This window comes from Triturus cristatus, chromosome 8, assembly GCF_964204655.1.
Source record: "Triturus cristatus chromosome 8, aTriCri1.1, whole genome shotgun sequence".
In the NCBI taxonomy this organism is placed as follows: Eukaryota; Metazoa; Chordata; class Amphibia; order Caudata; family Salamandridae; genus Triturus; species Triturus cristatus.
Genome location: NC_140591.1, coordinates 981,384,749 through 981,402,748, shown reverse-complemented (window position 1 = coordinate 981,402,748; position 18,000 = coordinate 981,384,749). Strand labels below are relative to the sequence as shown.

At 42.2% G+C, this 18,000-nt stretch overlaps 1 protein-coding gene across 1 annotated transcript in view; it reads right to left on the bottom strand.

Moving 5' to 3' along the window:
• LOC146805315 (F-box only protein 36-like) overlaps nucleotides 1-18,000 on the bottom strand; it is a 191,161-nt gene that overhangs the window by 34,829 nt on the left and 138,332 nt on the right. The window lies entirely within an intron of this gene.

The window sequence follows — 18,000 nt, the reverse complement described above, 5'->3', positions numbered from 1 at the left end:
TGGATTCTAGAACAAATAATTTCCTTTGGCCAAAAGCAGGTATAATCTCCAACTCCATGGTGCTTGTTTACTCGACACTGAGAGGAGACTAATCCTTTATTCACTGTTCAGTTATCTCCTCCCCCAAATATATGGATGCTTTCAGCACATCTGAAAAGAACTTGTGAAATGTTTAAGTCCCTGATTAACAGGTGAGAACAGCATATTTGATAGTAGTGGGGGTGCATTAATTGTATGTTGATACCCTAGTGAACATGGTGTACCCTAGTGGACAGGGTGAGTGCAAGGAGAAAGAATGGGCTTTAAAGTTACTATAACCTATCCTCATGCTTCCGAGTATTTACAAATGTTGGTCTCGATTCATAAATATTTGATTTTGAACAAATGAGAATTTGTCTGTGAGCATTAAATTACCTAAGATGCCAAATTCATAAACACTTGTACTACTGCAAGCATGATGTTGCCTCAGATGGAAGAATGAGGCTGCTTCAAAAGGTAATTGAGTGAATATGTATCACTTCCATTTGCACACCCATAAATGTCATTATTCTTATTGATTGAGGAGTGGTAGATGGGAGGAGCGTATATTCCTGTATGCCGACATTGTGCTACTCCATGTGATGGATTTGGAACAAAATATCTCAAGATTAATGCAGATACTGCAACATTTTGACAAGTATGCCAGCTACAGCATAGGCTGGGTAAACCTCTAATATATTCATTGATGGGAGGCGTACTAAAATTTCCCTCTGAATGTTTGATGCCGATAGTGCAGGAGGGATTCAAATATCTGGGAATATACATAACCGAAATCACAGAAGAATTCCTAGAACACTCTTTATATAAACCAATTCGGACGACACGTCCACTACTAGAATGGATTGCAGTTCTTGCTTCTGGGTAGGACAGTCTTGTTTACGATGATGCCCCTGCCAAGGTTTCTATATGTGCTCCAAAACACACATTTCAAGGTTACCCCATAATCTTTTAAGAGACTAGAGGTGGAATTGCAGCTGCTGTTGTGGAATGGTGTCCCTACCCCCAGGATTGCCCTGAATAAAGTGATGGATGGAGTATTTGATGGAGGAATAGCCTTGCCAGGCATCCGTAAATATTACTGGGCATCCCAATCCATCACGATCAATGAATGGACATATATGGCACAGACTGAACAAGCGGTGAGGATCGACAGATATAAAATGGGAGACAGGGGTACTCTGCAGCACTTTACATAAGGTCCCCCTTGGGCGACGTGCCTTCTCATGCCAAACGTATGGTCTCGATATGGTGGGAGACCATGGTAAATCTAGAGTGGAGGGAGAAACTTACTTCAGAAACACCTCTGTGCTGAGATATCTCTCCTGTTGGGATTTGTGCATGATATAAATTGAATTAACATAACATAACACTGTGGGACAGCGATATGCTGTCATCCATTGCAAACCTCAATTATTTTACCCAATGAAACTTGATCAGCATTTCTAAAAAGGGAAATATGTGGTTTGAGGGGGCATATATCGACACACACTGGCATTCCACATTAAAGAGGAGCAGAAATTCCGGGATCTTTGCCATTGCAAGATGGCGTGCTCGCAGATCCACCACCTAAGGGGGCATTCTTATTCCTGTATAGGAAAATTATGAACAAATTCTCAAACCATCTACAGACAATCTGGGAGGCTTGTGAGGGCACCCTCAGGGAGTTTGTAGAAGGGGAGTGGGAGGAGGTGCTGGAGGGCTTACAGGTTATAGCAATGCTCTCGGGATTCCGACTGGTGTAGCTCTGCATACTGCACAGGTCTTACCACTATAGAATATTCTTAGTAAATATAGGGGGGGGGAGCCACTCTGACAAATATCTTCTTCCACGTTATCTGGGAGTGTCCATATATATGTAGAATTATTGGAACCACTTCTTGGGGTGCATGGCCTGAATGATGGGAGTGAGTCCAGCAGACTTACCTAAAAGGCCCTGCTTAATATATGGGGTGGAGATTAGTCCATGAAATATATAAAAAACAATCTGAATTGTACTAGGCCTGATTGTAGCAAAACAAAATATTGCTCATAAAATTGGGGCTGGAGAGATTGCCAACTCTTGAAGCATGGAGTAAGGACATGGCTTAGGGCATGCTGGCTGAAAAGAGATTAAATGAAGGCAAAGGCTGCCCTAAGAAATGTTGGAAAATCTGGAGTATGCGGAAGGCATACAGGGACTACTGAGGATTAATAAATGACCATGTGAAGCTGCGCACTGAGATCAGTACGGTTGGCTACGATGAACGAGGTGTAAACTATAGGAGGGGGTGATGGAGCAGGTGGTACAAAATGTTGTATACCCCCCATTCTGCATGTTTATATTAATCTGAATAATTAACTAATAGTAATCTTATTAATTGGTTTGCAGTGAAAGACTTATCAATCACATTAACAAAAGAATTACACGTGGGAATTGCACTTTGCATGGCTATATTAATTGTAAACTAACTTGTGTACGCATACTAATAGTAGGAAATTAGAATATTGCATGAGATATGTTGCCTTGGTGATGTAATTGTGATTTGCGCTTTATTAAGTGAGTATAAAACGCTTTGAGTGTTGCTTTCTGCTAGATAATTACTCACACATATGGGTATTAGCGAGGGGTTAACATTTTATTAGCCATTTCTATGTTTTAATTACGTTTTGTGTTTCTATTGCTTAAGTTGCCCATTTCGGCCTAGACAAGATGGCTGAACGAGACGTTGAACGTGACTGCCCCTGACAACACGAGGTTCTAGGTGAAGTGCGCAGGCGTCACCGCCAGCAGCAGTGGCCTGGACCTGACCCCAGGAGAAGAAGCCTAGTCAAGGTCTCTCCGGGAACTCCGCCAACGACAAGACAATAGACAATTTAAAAGCCGGAACCAGCAAGTGCGATGATTTCATTATACAGACTTCATGAGAACTTTACCCCTCGACCCCAAGTCGACCAATCAGAACTTTCTAAAACCCCGATCTTGATACTTTTTGACATTATTTTCATTATAAAAGTAGGTAGGGAATTGAACTAAAAAACTCGCTCTTCTTTGACGAACTCGATTTCCTGATGTTATGCTGACGGAGAGGACGGTGACACTGCTGGACAGCTGTTATCCTGAATCTTTGAGAGACTGAATTGCGGCCCAACTTTGCTGAATAAAGATTTTTCCTCGACCTGACTGACTTAGAGGACGACTTTTAGCCAGATTAAGTAAATATGATGTTCTGCAATGCTGATGATGATTTCTGACGATTTTGCAATATTTCTTAGATAAAGAATATTTTATTAATTGACAAATGTGTTGTGTCGAATATTTAAAGAAGAGAATTTAGTTTAGTATGTAAAGAGTAGATAAATGATTGCGACACTAAACCTATAAAAACAACTAAATGATACATTGCCTTATGAGGGGAATATTTTAGGATTGGAGTCAACGTATTTAGAGTAAGGTAAAGGTATTCCTTTCATGTCAGCGTTTGGAAGCTTATTCCTCTAGGGAAGCAGATCAACGGAGTGTGAGTATTGGTGTTATGGGCCCCACCAATTAATGTATTTGAGTGAATTTGTTGATGAGGTATTTGGTCTGTGACGAAGGGGGAATTTGATGTTCCACGCTGCAACAGTTTTTCTGGTAGCAGTATGATGGTTTTTATTATTTTGGTTTGGTGATTATTGCTTGTAATAGCTTATTGATTATTGATATTGGTTTATGTACTAACATTCTATGTGAGTCGTGTTGAGTTCTATGTTGTTTGCACGGCTTCTGGGATGTAGGAAGTCGGAAGTTGTAACGGTTCCGTAGTAGAGCAGAGGTAAGCGCTGTTCTCGGGAAAGACGGAATTGTTGTTGCCCTGTAGGTACACAGGGAAAACGTGTGACGATTGAAGTTGCACGACGCATTGTCTGGGTTCGATTCGGTGACATCGCCGTGTGTTGCCATTAAAGACAATTTCTGTGTGAGAGAAGTGTGTATGATAGCGAAGGTTACCTGTGAAATTTTGGTCTTAGGTACCAGGAATCCAAATGGCATTCCGATAACGCTTATCACTGGAAAGGTAATAGGTATTCTCTTAGCTTGTTAGAAGGACAAAGTAGAGGGAAGCGCTGCTTTGTTAACGTATGTCATAATTCTGTAGTAGGACAGACTGTTCGCTGTGCTCGGGAAAGACAGGATTCTGTGTGAATGTACTACATTTTCTTGTGTGAAAGTGCGTGAATGTAAAGGCATTCGGGTTAATTGTGAAACTCTGGTTTTATTTCTCAGGAAAATTGGGTCTCCAACTATGTGTCTTAATTCTGGAGAAACGGATAGCTAATGCTTGTTAGAAGGGTAAGGTAGAGGGATGTGCTACTTTATCAACGGAAGTAACGATTCCGTAGTAGGGCAGAGGTAAGAGCTGCTCTCGGGAAAGACGGAATTCTCGTGAGAAAGGTCTATTGATATTCTTTGGTTATCGAAGCTGACAATGGTGGCGTTTTTATGTTGTTACTAACAGAATTGTAGAAATTGAAACAAAAACTTACTGAGCGGATTTGTGAAGAAGGGGTAGACAGGAACAGGAGCTGTCGCAGCGGCTGCTGACGTCAGAACGACCGCGCTGGGATTGGACAGTCGTTCAGAACCGTAAAACGCTCCGGATTGGTGCATTAGTGTGTGCCGCGCTAGGAGTGGAGAAATACAGGGTGACGTAAACGCTCCCTATTGGTGTGTTAGTGAGAGTCGCGCTGGGATTGGAGAATTGTAAAAGTGACATAAACGCTCCGAATTGGTGCGTTAGTGTGAGTCGCACTACGATTGGACAGAAAAGCGGTACAGTTGTAAAAGAGACTAGTGAGACACGAAAGAAGGGAAAATGTATTACGATCCACCAGAAAAGGAGAAAAAGTCTTGGTTTGGTAGAATTAAGAAGTTGTTTAAGAAGGACAAACCGATTGTAACTAGGGAAGGGCAGTTACTTCCTCCACCGAAAACCCCTGCATCCTTCATGGTTGCGAAATATGGCTATCACACTTGTATTTGGTTAGATAACTGGGTCAAGTATACCGAGAAGGACGGAGTATTGGCTTTTCCAGAACATGGTTCATTTAATTTGGCTGTTTTGAGAAATGTGAGAGAGAAAATGATGAATTTAGAACTAAGACCTAGACCGACTCAATTTGAGGCTTTGACGGAGTGGGAAGACGAGATGCATGACCGAGAATGACAGAGAAATGGTAGAGGATATAGGTACCTGTTTGGCCGATCATACGGACATGAGACGCATGATGATTGAATTAGAAGGTGGGAAGAAACAATTTCATTAGAGAGGTAGAAAAGAAGTCCGGAGGAATATTAGATGGAGAAAATTCAGCAGAACTAGCAAAAACGACCTTAGAATTAACCGAGAAAATAATAGAATTGACTAAGAATCTAGAAGCAGTAACTGTTCCAGTAACGATAGGTCCAGCAATGCCTATTTTTGATAAACAGAAAGATAGCGAACATTGTTTGACGGTCCCTTATAAAAGTAGTAAACCGGTTGACCAACCAAGAATGAGTCCGAGTGAGAATCCATGGAGACAGACTATGAGTATGATTGAACCGAATTTTCAAATAACCTGTTTTTAGGTCAAAACTGTGCAGAAAAGCGTATGATGATAATAGAGACAATGTCAGAAACTCAAAAAGATTTTGGACAAGGAAATGTAGAAAAGCCAGTAGGACCATCAACAGAGGAGTTGAGTGAATGGTTGAGAAGCTTACAAAAGAAAGACAAAGAATCCCAATCAATAGATGCGGCTAAACTACGAATGGTACTGGAAGAATTAATAGAAGGAACTATCCCGACAGAGAAGTTAAAAACTTACCAAGATGAGGAGTTGTTATTTCTGTGTAAAAGCGTAACATGGAGAGCAAAAAGTCTTCATGAAAGATTAGAAGAAGTGGCAAATGAAATGGGTATTGATATTGAAAAGGTAAAGGCGCTGCAAAAACCCTATCGAGTAGATTTCACTGAAAAAGACATTGAAAACATGAATACCACAGGACGAATAGGTCAGATTAAAGAGATAATTATTTTGTTGAGAAAATGGGGAGATGTGGACAAATGGAAAAGCAGATGGTATCGTAAATGAGACAAAGATTTAGACAAAACGTTTTCAGCTTACCCTGTGAGAGAAAAAGAGAAGGTTGTGACAGAATGCCCTATGAGAGAGATTCCAGGAGGAGAATATGTACATGTCCCATGGACTAGACAGGATATTTTGTCATTTACGATTTGACTTCCCTCGACTGCGTGAAAAACCCGTCGAGTGGTATAGACAGGTGGACAGATTTGTGAAATTATCCAAAGTATTGTGGATTGATCTGAATAGCTTGTTTGACATAATAGTACCAGCAGATCTATGGACAGAATGTAAAATCGTAATAGATTGGCCGACACAGGAATACCCAAGGGATCCAAAAACAGGAGCTCTAGACCCCGAGGTAATGAAGAAATATGAACAGGTCATGGCATTTTTGAAGAACAAGGTACCCCCTAAAGAGACAGATTGGGTAAAAATTGACAGAGCACATCAGGAAAGCAAAGAGTCAGTACTTGCCTATTATGAGAGGTTAATTTTAGCCTTTAAACAATTCAGTGGAGATGAAAATTTAAGTGACAAGGATTTGAGTCACTTCGTATACAGATTTGTATATGGTCTTCGTCCAGAAATTAGTGAAATGATAAAACAGCATATGGTAGATTGGCAAAATAAGAAAATAGACGAAGTATTGAGACATGCTAAATATTTCAGTTATGAAATTGAAGCAAAACAGCGAAAACTGAAAGAGAAGGCTATGTGGGCACAGGTAAAGGTAGCAGAGAGATAGGAAGCACAATTAGCAGAACAAGCTGGGTCAAGACAAAAATGTAATCCTGGGAAAAATAAAGGGAATATTGAGGAAGCTAAAAAGAAATTTCCGTGTCATAATTGCGGTAGGATAGGGCATTGGAAATCCGAGTGTAAATTTCCTCCTAGTACTAACGATGAAAATGCATCATTGAATCCACAGGTGCAGAATGAGGTGAGTGGTCAACAGCAACGACAACAGCAGGGTGTAACACAACAGAATCAGGTGCCAAAACCACCTTTTCCACAGAACAAAAATTGCCAGAAGTATAGTAAGGAGAATGGATTCTACAACAAAGAACAGGTAAATAAGCCGCAACGCGCTAGCGCTGCTTCGCAGTATTGGCTGCAACGCGATGAAAGCGATTCAGAAGAGGGTTATTGACGGCGCAGAAGGGAGGAAGAAGAGTGCGTACTTGGCGCAACTCTAGAAGTAGACCAGACAGGCCCATTTGTAGATGGAAAAGTTAATAATGAAAATATTACTTTCCTAGTTGATACTGGTGCTACTCGATCAACTGTTAGATCAGCTGATGTCAAGAATCTTCCTCTCTCGGATGAAACGATCCAAGTAGTTGGTGTATCCAACAGACAGATTAAAACATACCTTACAGAACCAGTGAAAGTTAGTATATGGAAATTTTCTGAAATGCACCGGTTCGTAGTGTGTGATACCAGTCCTGTGAACTTGTTAGGTAGAGATTTATTGTGCAAGATGAACTGCACCATATTTTGTTCTCCAGATGGAATAGCCTTTGAAACACCAGATGATGATGTGCTATATAAAATGACAATGGCAAACAGGGAGAAGGAAGTTACAGGAACCTATGCTGTATTTAACCCTGACGAATTACCAAAAGAATTAAAACAATCTGTAAAAGCAGAAGTTTGGGACTTCACAGGAGAAGATGCAGGATTGATGAGAAATGTAGATCTAGTAAAATAACTGTAAAAGAAGGAGTATGTTATCCAGATGTCCCACAATATAAATTGACACCTGAAATAATCGAAGGAGTTACTCCTGTGATTGAGAAAATGATAAAAACAAGACATTTTGAGAGAAATAATGAGTAGCCCATGTAATTCACCAATAATGGGACTGTAAAAAGCCTAGTGGAAGAGTTCAGGATAGTACAAGATCTGAGAAAGATAAACAAAATTGTTGTACCATGTTGTCCCATTGTACCGAATCCATCTGTGATTTTATATCAGATCCCTCATGACGCAGAATGGTATACAGTGATTGATCTGTGCCATGCTTTCTTTTCCATCCCATTGCACCATGACAGTCAGCAAATTTTTGCATTTCGTTTCGGTGAGCGTATTTTGGCGTGGTGCCGAATTCCACAGAAAGCCCCTCAATATTTAATCAGTTATTGAAGAAGTCTTTGGAAAGTCTAGAAATGCCTGAAAACTCAGTACTTGTACAATATATCGATGACCTGCTTGTGGCATCGAAAACTCGTGAAGTTTGTGAGGTAGACACAGTAGCCTTGCTGAATCATTTGGCAGATGAAGGACTAAAAGTGTCACCATCGAAATTACAATTTTGTAAGAAAGAAGTCCAATATTTGGGACATAGCATTGAGAAAGGACACAGGAAAATAACCATAGACAGAATCAGGATCATAAAAAGAATGAGTCCACCAATGACCCACAGGGAAGTAAGAATGTTTCTGGGAATGGTTGGATATTGTCGTCAGTGGATAGGCAATTTTTCAATGATTGCAAAACCTTTGGTACGATTGAGAAGAAGTGATGTGAGAGATCCAATTGATTTGAACAAAGCAGAGTTGGCAGCATTCAAAAGATTGATAGAAGGATTGTGTGAAGCACCTGCATTAGGAATGCCTGACTACGACAAGGAGTTCGAGTTGTATTGCAGTGAGAGAAATGGATGTACATTCTCTGTTCTAGTACAGAAGCATGGAAAACTGAGGAAGCCAATTGCGTATTTTTCATCCATGTTGGACCCAGTAGCTGTAGCCCTTCCTGGGTGTCTGAAAGCAGTAGCTGCTACATGTCGAAGTTTGGAACAGAGTGAGGGAATTGTGATGGGATACCCTGTGAAAGTGTTTGTACCTCATGGTGTGGCGATTCTTTTAACAAGGAGTCGTACTCAGTATATGACGCACAGCCGACTGACTAAGTATGAAAAGGTCATTTTGGGTGCAACAAATGTGAGTCTTGTGAGATGTGTGAATGTGAATCCTACATCGCTGTTGCCAGATGTAGAGCATGTGGAAGTAAGAGATGAAGCAGATCATGACTGTTTGGATGTACTTGATTTATGTACAAAACCAAGACCTGACATAAAAGATGAACCCTTGCTAGAAAGTGATTATGTCATGTTTGTTGATGGATCTTGTTTGAGGACAGATGATGGAGTGCTGAGTGCAGCATATGCGGTATGTACAGTTGCAGCAGTGACGGAAGCATCCTATATGAAAGGAGTAAGATCGGCCCAAGTAGCTGAACTTGTTGCCCTGACCAGAGCATGTAAGATTGGGAAAAGTGTGAGAGTGACTGTGATAACTGATAGCCAGTACCTCTATGGGATAGTCCACGACTTTGGCCAAATATGGCTGCAGAGAGGTTTCCTAACCTCAAGTGGAACTCCCATTAAGAATGCTGAAGGGGTTGGAAAGTTGCTTGAGGCGATACAGCTGCCTAGGCAATTGGCTGTGGCTGCCCATAGTTGCAGTGGTGATTACATTGCCACTGGTAATAAATTCGCTAATGATATGGCGCAATATTGTGCACAAAATCAGAATTCAATCAATCGGGCAAAGGAAAAGGAATTGATTTCTTGTTTCCCAATGTTTACTAACACTGTGGGAACATGGGAAGAGGTAAGACAATTGCAGGAAGAAGCAGGAGAGGAAGAAGTAAAACAGTGGGTAAAAGCATGATGTGCACCAAGAGAGAAAGATCATGTGTGGGTTTATCGAGATGGAAGACCAGTTATGCCTGATAGCATGATGTCTGCCATGGCACGGATGTATCATGGACAAGGACATATAGGGAGAGACGCCATGATTAGGTCTTTTAAACAAACCTGGCACAATGCTAAATTCAGACTTGTAGCAGAAAGTATTTGTCAGAGATGTCTAATTTGTCAGCAATACAATCCAGGAAGAAAGACAGTAGTGAGTCTAGGAACAATACAGTGGCGGCTCCTCCATAGGGGCGTTTGGGCATCGCCCCACTGCTTTCTCGCAGGGCAAGAAGCAGAAACATAAAATGGTAAAAACTACCATTTTATGTTTCTGCTTCTCGCACTGCGAAAAAAAGCAGAAGTGCCTGGTTGGGGGCGGGATCATGGGTGGTCGTGCTCGAGGGCAGGGGGGAGTGGCTTACCCACTGGTGGGGGTACTGACTGTCTGGTCGGCCCCTGGAGCCGACCAAACAGTCAGTACCCACAACAGTGGGTTAGCCACTCCCCCCCTGCCCTCGAGCACGACCGCCCACTCTCCCCTTTTCTCTATGCAGGAGAAAATGGCGCAGCTGGGGCGCTCTCCCCTGCGCCTCACCAATCACGTTGTGATTGGCGGAGGGAGGGGAGGGAGGAAGGCTGCCTGCCTGCCTTTCCTGATGACGAGGAGTTGAAGGAATTGGCGCAGGACCGTACAGCGGGAGTCGGGAGTTGTCAGACGGTCGGACCTATCAAGAAGCTCAGTAAGTTTTATTTCATATTTGTATTTTATTAAACCCCTCCCGCCTTCCCATATACCCCCTACGATGACCCCATTTCCATCCCCCCAACCGCCCGTAATCATTAATGCTGGCCTCGACTGTCATAGACTGTTCTTTTTCCTAATAATAAGGCTTCGTTTGTTTGCGCGCCAAGGGTGGACACCAGGTCTCGTCGTTTCAGTTACGTTTCATCCCATCTGCATTTGCGACTGTCACTCTCTGGGCACTCTGTGTGATCCCTGGACAGCCTCTGCCCCTCCCCGTCCCCTTCATTAGTGCCCTTCCTGCACCCCTTCCAGCTGTGGAAGTTTGTCGTCTGGTAATGAGTTAAAAGCCCTCCTTTCCCAGCCCACGCTGGTCATTTGTAGGTGGCTGCAGGCGACAGGTCGCCCCCCTGTGATGATGGCGCAGTGTGACCACAGGCTACGTATGAGTGCAGGAGGCCTCCTTAAGGCCCAGGTGATCTGTCTTATTTTACTGTTGAAACTGGGTGACCCCTCCCCCACATGCTGAAGTTGAGCACGAGAAGGGAGGGCGTTTAGTACAAAATCGAATTAGGAGCCTCGAGCGCTCATGATTACTGCTCTGCGGACACGGTGACTTCCAGTGTTTACTTTGTTAATCACTAAGTTAACGAATAAATAAGTACGCATGCATTCAAAAACATTTTTTGGAAGAGGTTGTCATCTCTGTGGAGCAGATTTATTCAAATGTTGTGCAGTGCCCGGGGGAAACAGTGCAGACACATATCTACTAAGAAATGGCGCTGCTTCCACAAGCATAAAACTTTAGAACGTGTATGTAACCCGCCCTGACCTAAATACAGTCCGAAGCCAAAGACTAAATAATATTTATAATTGTAAATGTATTCATATAGCACTTACGACCCCTGAAGAGGCATTGAAGCGCTATTTCGGCGAGAAGCACCCTATGCCAGAACCCAAGGCTAGTAGTTAGTAGATTAGTAAAAAAAAAAAATCTTGTACATTGTGTTAGGTTTGTGCTATTGATTTAATGTGTGTATAAAATAGTTTGGAGTACTAGTAAGTAACGCGCACATTTGTAGACTGCACAATTGTATGTGTCAATGGGAGACACAAGAATTGCAGCCAAAGATTGTAATTAGTGATTTCAGATGTGGATTTATATTTTCTTAAGGTAATATGACATACATGTAGATAAATCTAACTCCGGAGAAACACACACGCACACACATCTCTCTCTCTCTCTCTCTCTCTCTCTCTCTCTCTCTCTCTCTCTCTCTCCCTCTCCAGCATAGGGTTTGTACTTGAACGGAGTTCGCTCTGCCAGTACATTACTATGCCAAGACATACTTTCAAACGTAACAAAAATATTACCCGTGTGCTGTACCGTGCAGCACACATGGAAAGTTAGATTTGTATCCATGTTAACAAACACCCCTACAAATGTTACTAGATAGAATTTTGCATCAAAAACAATCGGTAGTAGCGTGGAAATGCCCACTCCTTGGCACAAAGTAAGGCAACACAGCACAAAGCAGCGCTACTTTGCGTCACTTTTATGCAATTTACCAGCACACCAAAAATCTTTTGCGCTGTAAAGTACATAAATTCACACTTTGTTCCGGCTTGTGTAACTTTCAAAGGATTTGCACGCTGATTCTTGAGGTTGAGAAAAATTTAATACAGTATAAAGGCAGAGCGAGGTGAAGTAGAGAAAGGTGAGGCAGAAAGAGAGTGGAAAGGTAGAGCGCAAGCCGTGGAAGACAGCAGGCGGTAAGAGTAAGCTGCAGTGAGGTAGAGAAGGTGTGCAATCTAAAGAAGGTGAGCAATGTAGGGAGACTAAGATGATAAAACAAGGGATACCTGAGGTATAGGTAGGGAGTAGACAGCGTTGTTGACGAGGAGGATAATGTTCTTGCTTTCTGAAATATCCTTCAAAATGCACCATTTGACCGCTCTCCCCCCCGAACCCTCCTTGATATGTTCGGGCTCGCTCCCTCACCACAGTGTACCGCACGCAACTTTTACGCCCACCACTTTCAAATGTCACCAGCCACCACTGGAACAATAGGTCGAGAGGGAGGGCCTTTTACCAGAATGCAAGTGGATTTCATTGAGATGCCTCCTTGCAACAGGTTGAGGTATGTTTTGGTGATGGTATGCCTATTCTCCAGGTGGGTAGAGGCGTTCCCAACAAGAAGAAATGATGAAATGACAGTGGCAAAATTACTGTTGAGGGAATTCATACCTAGATTTGGGTTCCCAGTAACAATTGAATCAGACAGAGGAGGACATTTTCATAACAAGATCATAAAACTGATATGTGAAGCATTGAATGTACGACAAAAACTGCATTGTGCGTACCGACCAGAGGCTTCTGGTGTAGTAGAACAAATGAATGGTACTATCAAAAACAGAATAGGGTAAATGTGTTTAGCCACAGGTATGAAATGGCCCGATGTCTTGCCTCCAGTACTCATGACTATTAGATCAATTCCAGACAGAACTACTGGTTTGAGTCCGCATGAGATCATCATGGTACGTGCCAATGCGCCATGTGTTTATACCAGTCAACAAGCTGATGACTATAACTGATGACATGGTGTTGGAATACTGTAAAAGCCTGGCTGACACAGTTTATTCTGTGTTTCATCAGGTTGGAGCGGATGCCACCACTCTTGAAAAGAAGCCAGCACATGATCTAAGCCCAGGGGACTGGGTAAGGATAAACGTACACAGAAGAAGAAATTGTTTGGTTCCCAGGTGGGGAAAACAAAGACAAGTCATCTTGACCACAACAACAGCTGTGAAGTGTGCTGGATTGAAGAACTGGATCCATGCAAGTCATACTTTGAGAATTCCAAATCCAGTTGACTGTAAAGAAAATGAGTATTTTGATTAATCAGAATCCAGTACTGAGTCGGATGACGGAGAGCCAAAAGACAAAGAAAAAGAAAACCCTGAAAGGGGGGAGACAGAGCCAAGTTTAACTTTGGTCCCCAGAAGTAATTCCCTGAGGAGAAGGTTACAGATTTCTGATACCAGTTCAGACTCAGAGACAGAACAAAGATCACACTCTTCCAAGAAAGAACAAGGGAAGAACAAAGAGAAGGATAGTGAAGAGACAATAAAAGAAATTCACGAGAAGGAAGTGCCAGATGAAAGATTGAGAGAAATTCCACCTGAAACAACACCTTTAGATGGACAGGTGCCAGAGAGGGCACTAGAAACAGTTCATAACTGGACTCACGCACAATGCGCCCCAGCAACCCGCAATTTGACATTAATATCTATACGTCATTCCAGGACATTGTGCCGTCCCATTCGGGACAAAATTAAGTAGTCAGCAGTAAGATCAAGACCTTTTTGATTTTAGATGATAAGAACACACATTTGGTGTATTCTCTTCTATCGCGGTTCTCCTGTAATAACAGACCACATCTCCCAGGTTTCTCTGAACTATTGGGACTACTTGTGGAGTTTACCCTCCTCGGGTCGTGTATAATCAATCCCTTGATAAGCTACATCAACAGACATACTTTTTTCCCCCACCGTGTTTCGTGTCAGTAACTCGCTTTGAAAAAAATATTCTTGTGTAATAATCATATTAAAACAGCCTCTAAATTGGTTTGATCTAAACACAAGTTTTCTTGTTCACAAACACGGTAACCTGGATGTGAAAACTACAATTCCCTTGGTTTCCATCCAGGGGGACTACAATCTGACGTAATTGACCACGGGTTCAGGCAGAACCAATCCCGCGAGAAACACGCAGATACGGAAGTATAAGGTAACCGATCCACGACACAACGGCGCAAAAAGCCGGAGATCGGGACCGAGTAGGTTGAGTGGCGGGGCAGGACTCTTGACAAAGTAAGTGGGGAGAGCACTGTGAACTATCTCAGATATGGGCACATTTGACCTTTCTACTGAGACGAAATCCGATACTCCTATTTTTTAGATTTCTTGCCACGCTGCACTCCCAATACTCCTCCTCTCCTTTTCTTCTCTTTTCCATTCCTCTATACTTGGGGAACCCCGCTGACAGGGTTTGACTATAGAGCTACCCCGTTTAGCCCACTGATCTCCTGAGGAATGGATTACATCTGAAGTTCGGGTAAGAGACGGGTGCATTTAGAACAAATAACGATGCACCAATGTATCAAGGATGTTTTTAATAATCACGCATAGTACATGCCACTATGTTATTGCACAAAAACGGGATGAGTGTTGTTTAAGAGCGGGATATGTGAGAGTTTTTTTACATTGATAGTATTCACTAACTGGCATGAAGAAGCAGTTAGGATGCGAGTAAAATCGCCAGCGCACAATATATCTGTCACTTTGATTAATTGTGTACAGATACAGTTGCGAGTGGCACATGTGTGGACACATGCGAGCACCATTTTGTCATAGAAGGACCTGGCACTTTTTGGTGTTGTTTTGTTGTCAAAAGCACGTTGTGGGACACATCACTTTGGAAAATCCCAAAAAAAACTACAAATATTAGATGTATGTTTGTTTGTCCATGTTTTTCTCTTACAGATGGAATACTACGAGTGACGGATTAATCTATCAGTCATCTACGCAAGGAGCAGCTACTCTGCACTTGCCTTAATAAACAGAATAGGGAATTTCCTTTCTGCTTCCCAGGGAGGCCACTCTAGCCCTGAAGAAAGTCCTGGACCTTTACGGCCACAAAAACGGACTGAAACATGTTGGCACTAGGGTCTTAGGACCATAACCCTCCTAAAAAGACCCCATTTTAACAATTTTACTAACCCAGCCAGACCCAAAAATAAAGGGAAACTGGGGATCTGCCTGAGGTTTTTTAGTATTTAGTCCCCCCTGGTCTACATTATCTTCAAAGAGCTCCCAACATTGTGGTTGAGCCCACCCCGACTTTTAGGCGTCGGGGTGACCCGATGATGAAGCATGACACCACTAGGGTGTGTGAGGGTACCTAAACCAAAAGGAATTGCTTCCTTGCTCACCTATTGGTGAAGTTAAAATTTCCCTCACCAGACACTTCACATCATTCCATCTACGTGCTAAAATACCGACCACTAGCTGGCTAGTTGGAGTAAAACCATTTGTGAATTTAATATTTTATTAGCCATTTCTATGTTTTAATTACGTTTTGTGTTTCTTTTGCTTAAGTTGCCCATTTCGGCCTAGACAAGATGGCTGAACGAGACGTTGAACGTGACTGCCCCTGACAACACGAGGTTCTAGGCGAAGTGCACAGGCGTCACCGCCAGCAGCAGTGGCCTGGACCTGACCCCGGGAGAAGAAGCCTAGTCAAGGTCTCTCCGGGAACTTCACCAACGACAAGACAATAGACAATTTAAAAACCGTAACCAGCAAGTGCGATGATTTCATTATACAGACTTCATGAGAACTTTACCCCTCGACCCCAAGTCGACCAATCAGAACTTTCTAAAACCCCGATCTTGATACTTTTTGACATTATTTTCATTATAAAAGTAGGTAGGGAATTGAACTAAAAAACTCGCTCTTCTTTGGCGAACTCGATTTCCTGACGTTATGCTGATGGAGAGGACGGTGACACTGCTGGACAGCTGTTATCCTGAATCTTTGAGAGACTGAATTGCAGCCTAACTTTGCTGAATAAAGATTTTTCCTCGACTTGACTGACTTAGAGGACGACTTTTAGCCAGATTAGGTAAATATGATGTTCTGCAATGACGATGATGATTTCTAACGATTTTGCAATATTTCTTAGCTAAAGAATATTTGATTAATTGAGAAATGTGTTGTGTCGATTATTTAAAGAAGAGAATTTAGTTTAGTATGTATAGAGTAGATAAATGATTGTGACACTAAACCTATGAAAACAACTAAATGATTCATTGCCTTATGAGGGGAATATTTTAGGATTGGAGTCAACGTATTTAGAGTAAGGTAAAGGTATTCCTTTCATGTCAGCGTTTGGAAGCTTATTCCTCTAGGGAAGCAGATCAACGGACTGTGAGTATTGGTGTTATGGGCCCCACCAATGAATGTATTTGAGTGAATTTGTTGTTGAAGTATTTGGTCTGTGACGAAGGGGGAATTTGATGTTTCACGCTGCAACAGGGGCAGTGGTTAATTTGTAAAAAACATAAGTGCCGGGGCTCTTCTCAGGAAGCAGCCTGCACTAGCCCATTTTTCCTTTTAGCACCACCTAAAACAGAGCCAAGTACCATCCATGAAAGTGGGATAAGGATGTGGTGTAATGGCTAGAGTTGCTGACTTCAGAGTTGGGGATAAGGTTTGAGTCTCGGTGTCGGCTCAACATCCTGTAATTCTGGGAAATCATGTAATCTCCCTGTGCCGAACATAAATGAATGTGTCCTTAAGTAGTGCTCATGAAAAGCGCCAGTGTTGATGATTAAGTGCTGGGGCTGAGCACTGGAAAACACTGGCTATAATTAAGCACTGGGAGGGGAGTGATTACTGTTTTTCAACCCCTAAGTGCACACACATTACTTGATCCGATCCGCGATCAATCTCATGGCAGTATAATTTGTTTTTTGTGTTTTAAAAAATGTAATCAAAAACATGTTCTTATTCTTATTGTTTGATATGTGCATGGAACTTCAATAATCCCAGGTGAACCGGATGAACTCATCAATATTTGTGGATATATGCAAGAATTTGTCTGGAACATGCAGAATTAGTTGTTTCCTAAGCTAAGGAATACACTCTTTTTTTTGTTGCGATTTATGCTTTTTTTTAAAAAAAATGGAGCAGCACTTTCTAAAAAAGCTAAAATGATGTAAAACCAGTATTTCATATCAGATAATTGCTTCATGAGAGGTATTGTGGACAGCAGCGGTCTGTGGAGGGAGTTCCGTGGGGCGGAAAGGTGGGGCGGGGGAGGGGCAGGGTGGGGGGTACTAAACACCGGAACATGGATAATTGGAGGTAAGTAAACAATTAAATAAATAAAACAAATTTCGTAGCGCGCGTTGCACCGCATTTTGTGATGCAGGACGCGCTACGAAATTCGTTTTATTTATTTAATTGTTTACTTACCTCCAATTATCCATGTTCCGGTGTTTAGTACCTCCCACCCTGCCCCTTCCCCTGCCCCGTCTTTCCGCCCCACGGAACTCCCTCCACGGACTGCTGCTGATTGTGGAAAATTTTAACCTTCACCACAAATAACCAGTAGCTGTAACACGTTTTCAAAATCAAGAAGATCTATCTAGTGCAAACACATCAGTTTTTCATACATGGATGGTTTTATGTATGTATATGTAGAGTCTATTATGTTGGTGGCTTCCACTTGCAATATTTAGTTTCTTTATCAGTCATACACATTACCTAGTTATATATTTTTTCTTTATTTTCAGGAATGTGCCTTCAAAATATCGACGCATTTCAGTCCATGTGCTAATTTGCTGGGTGATTCCTCAGG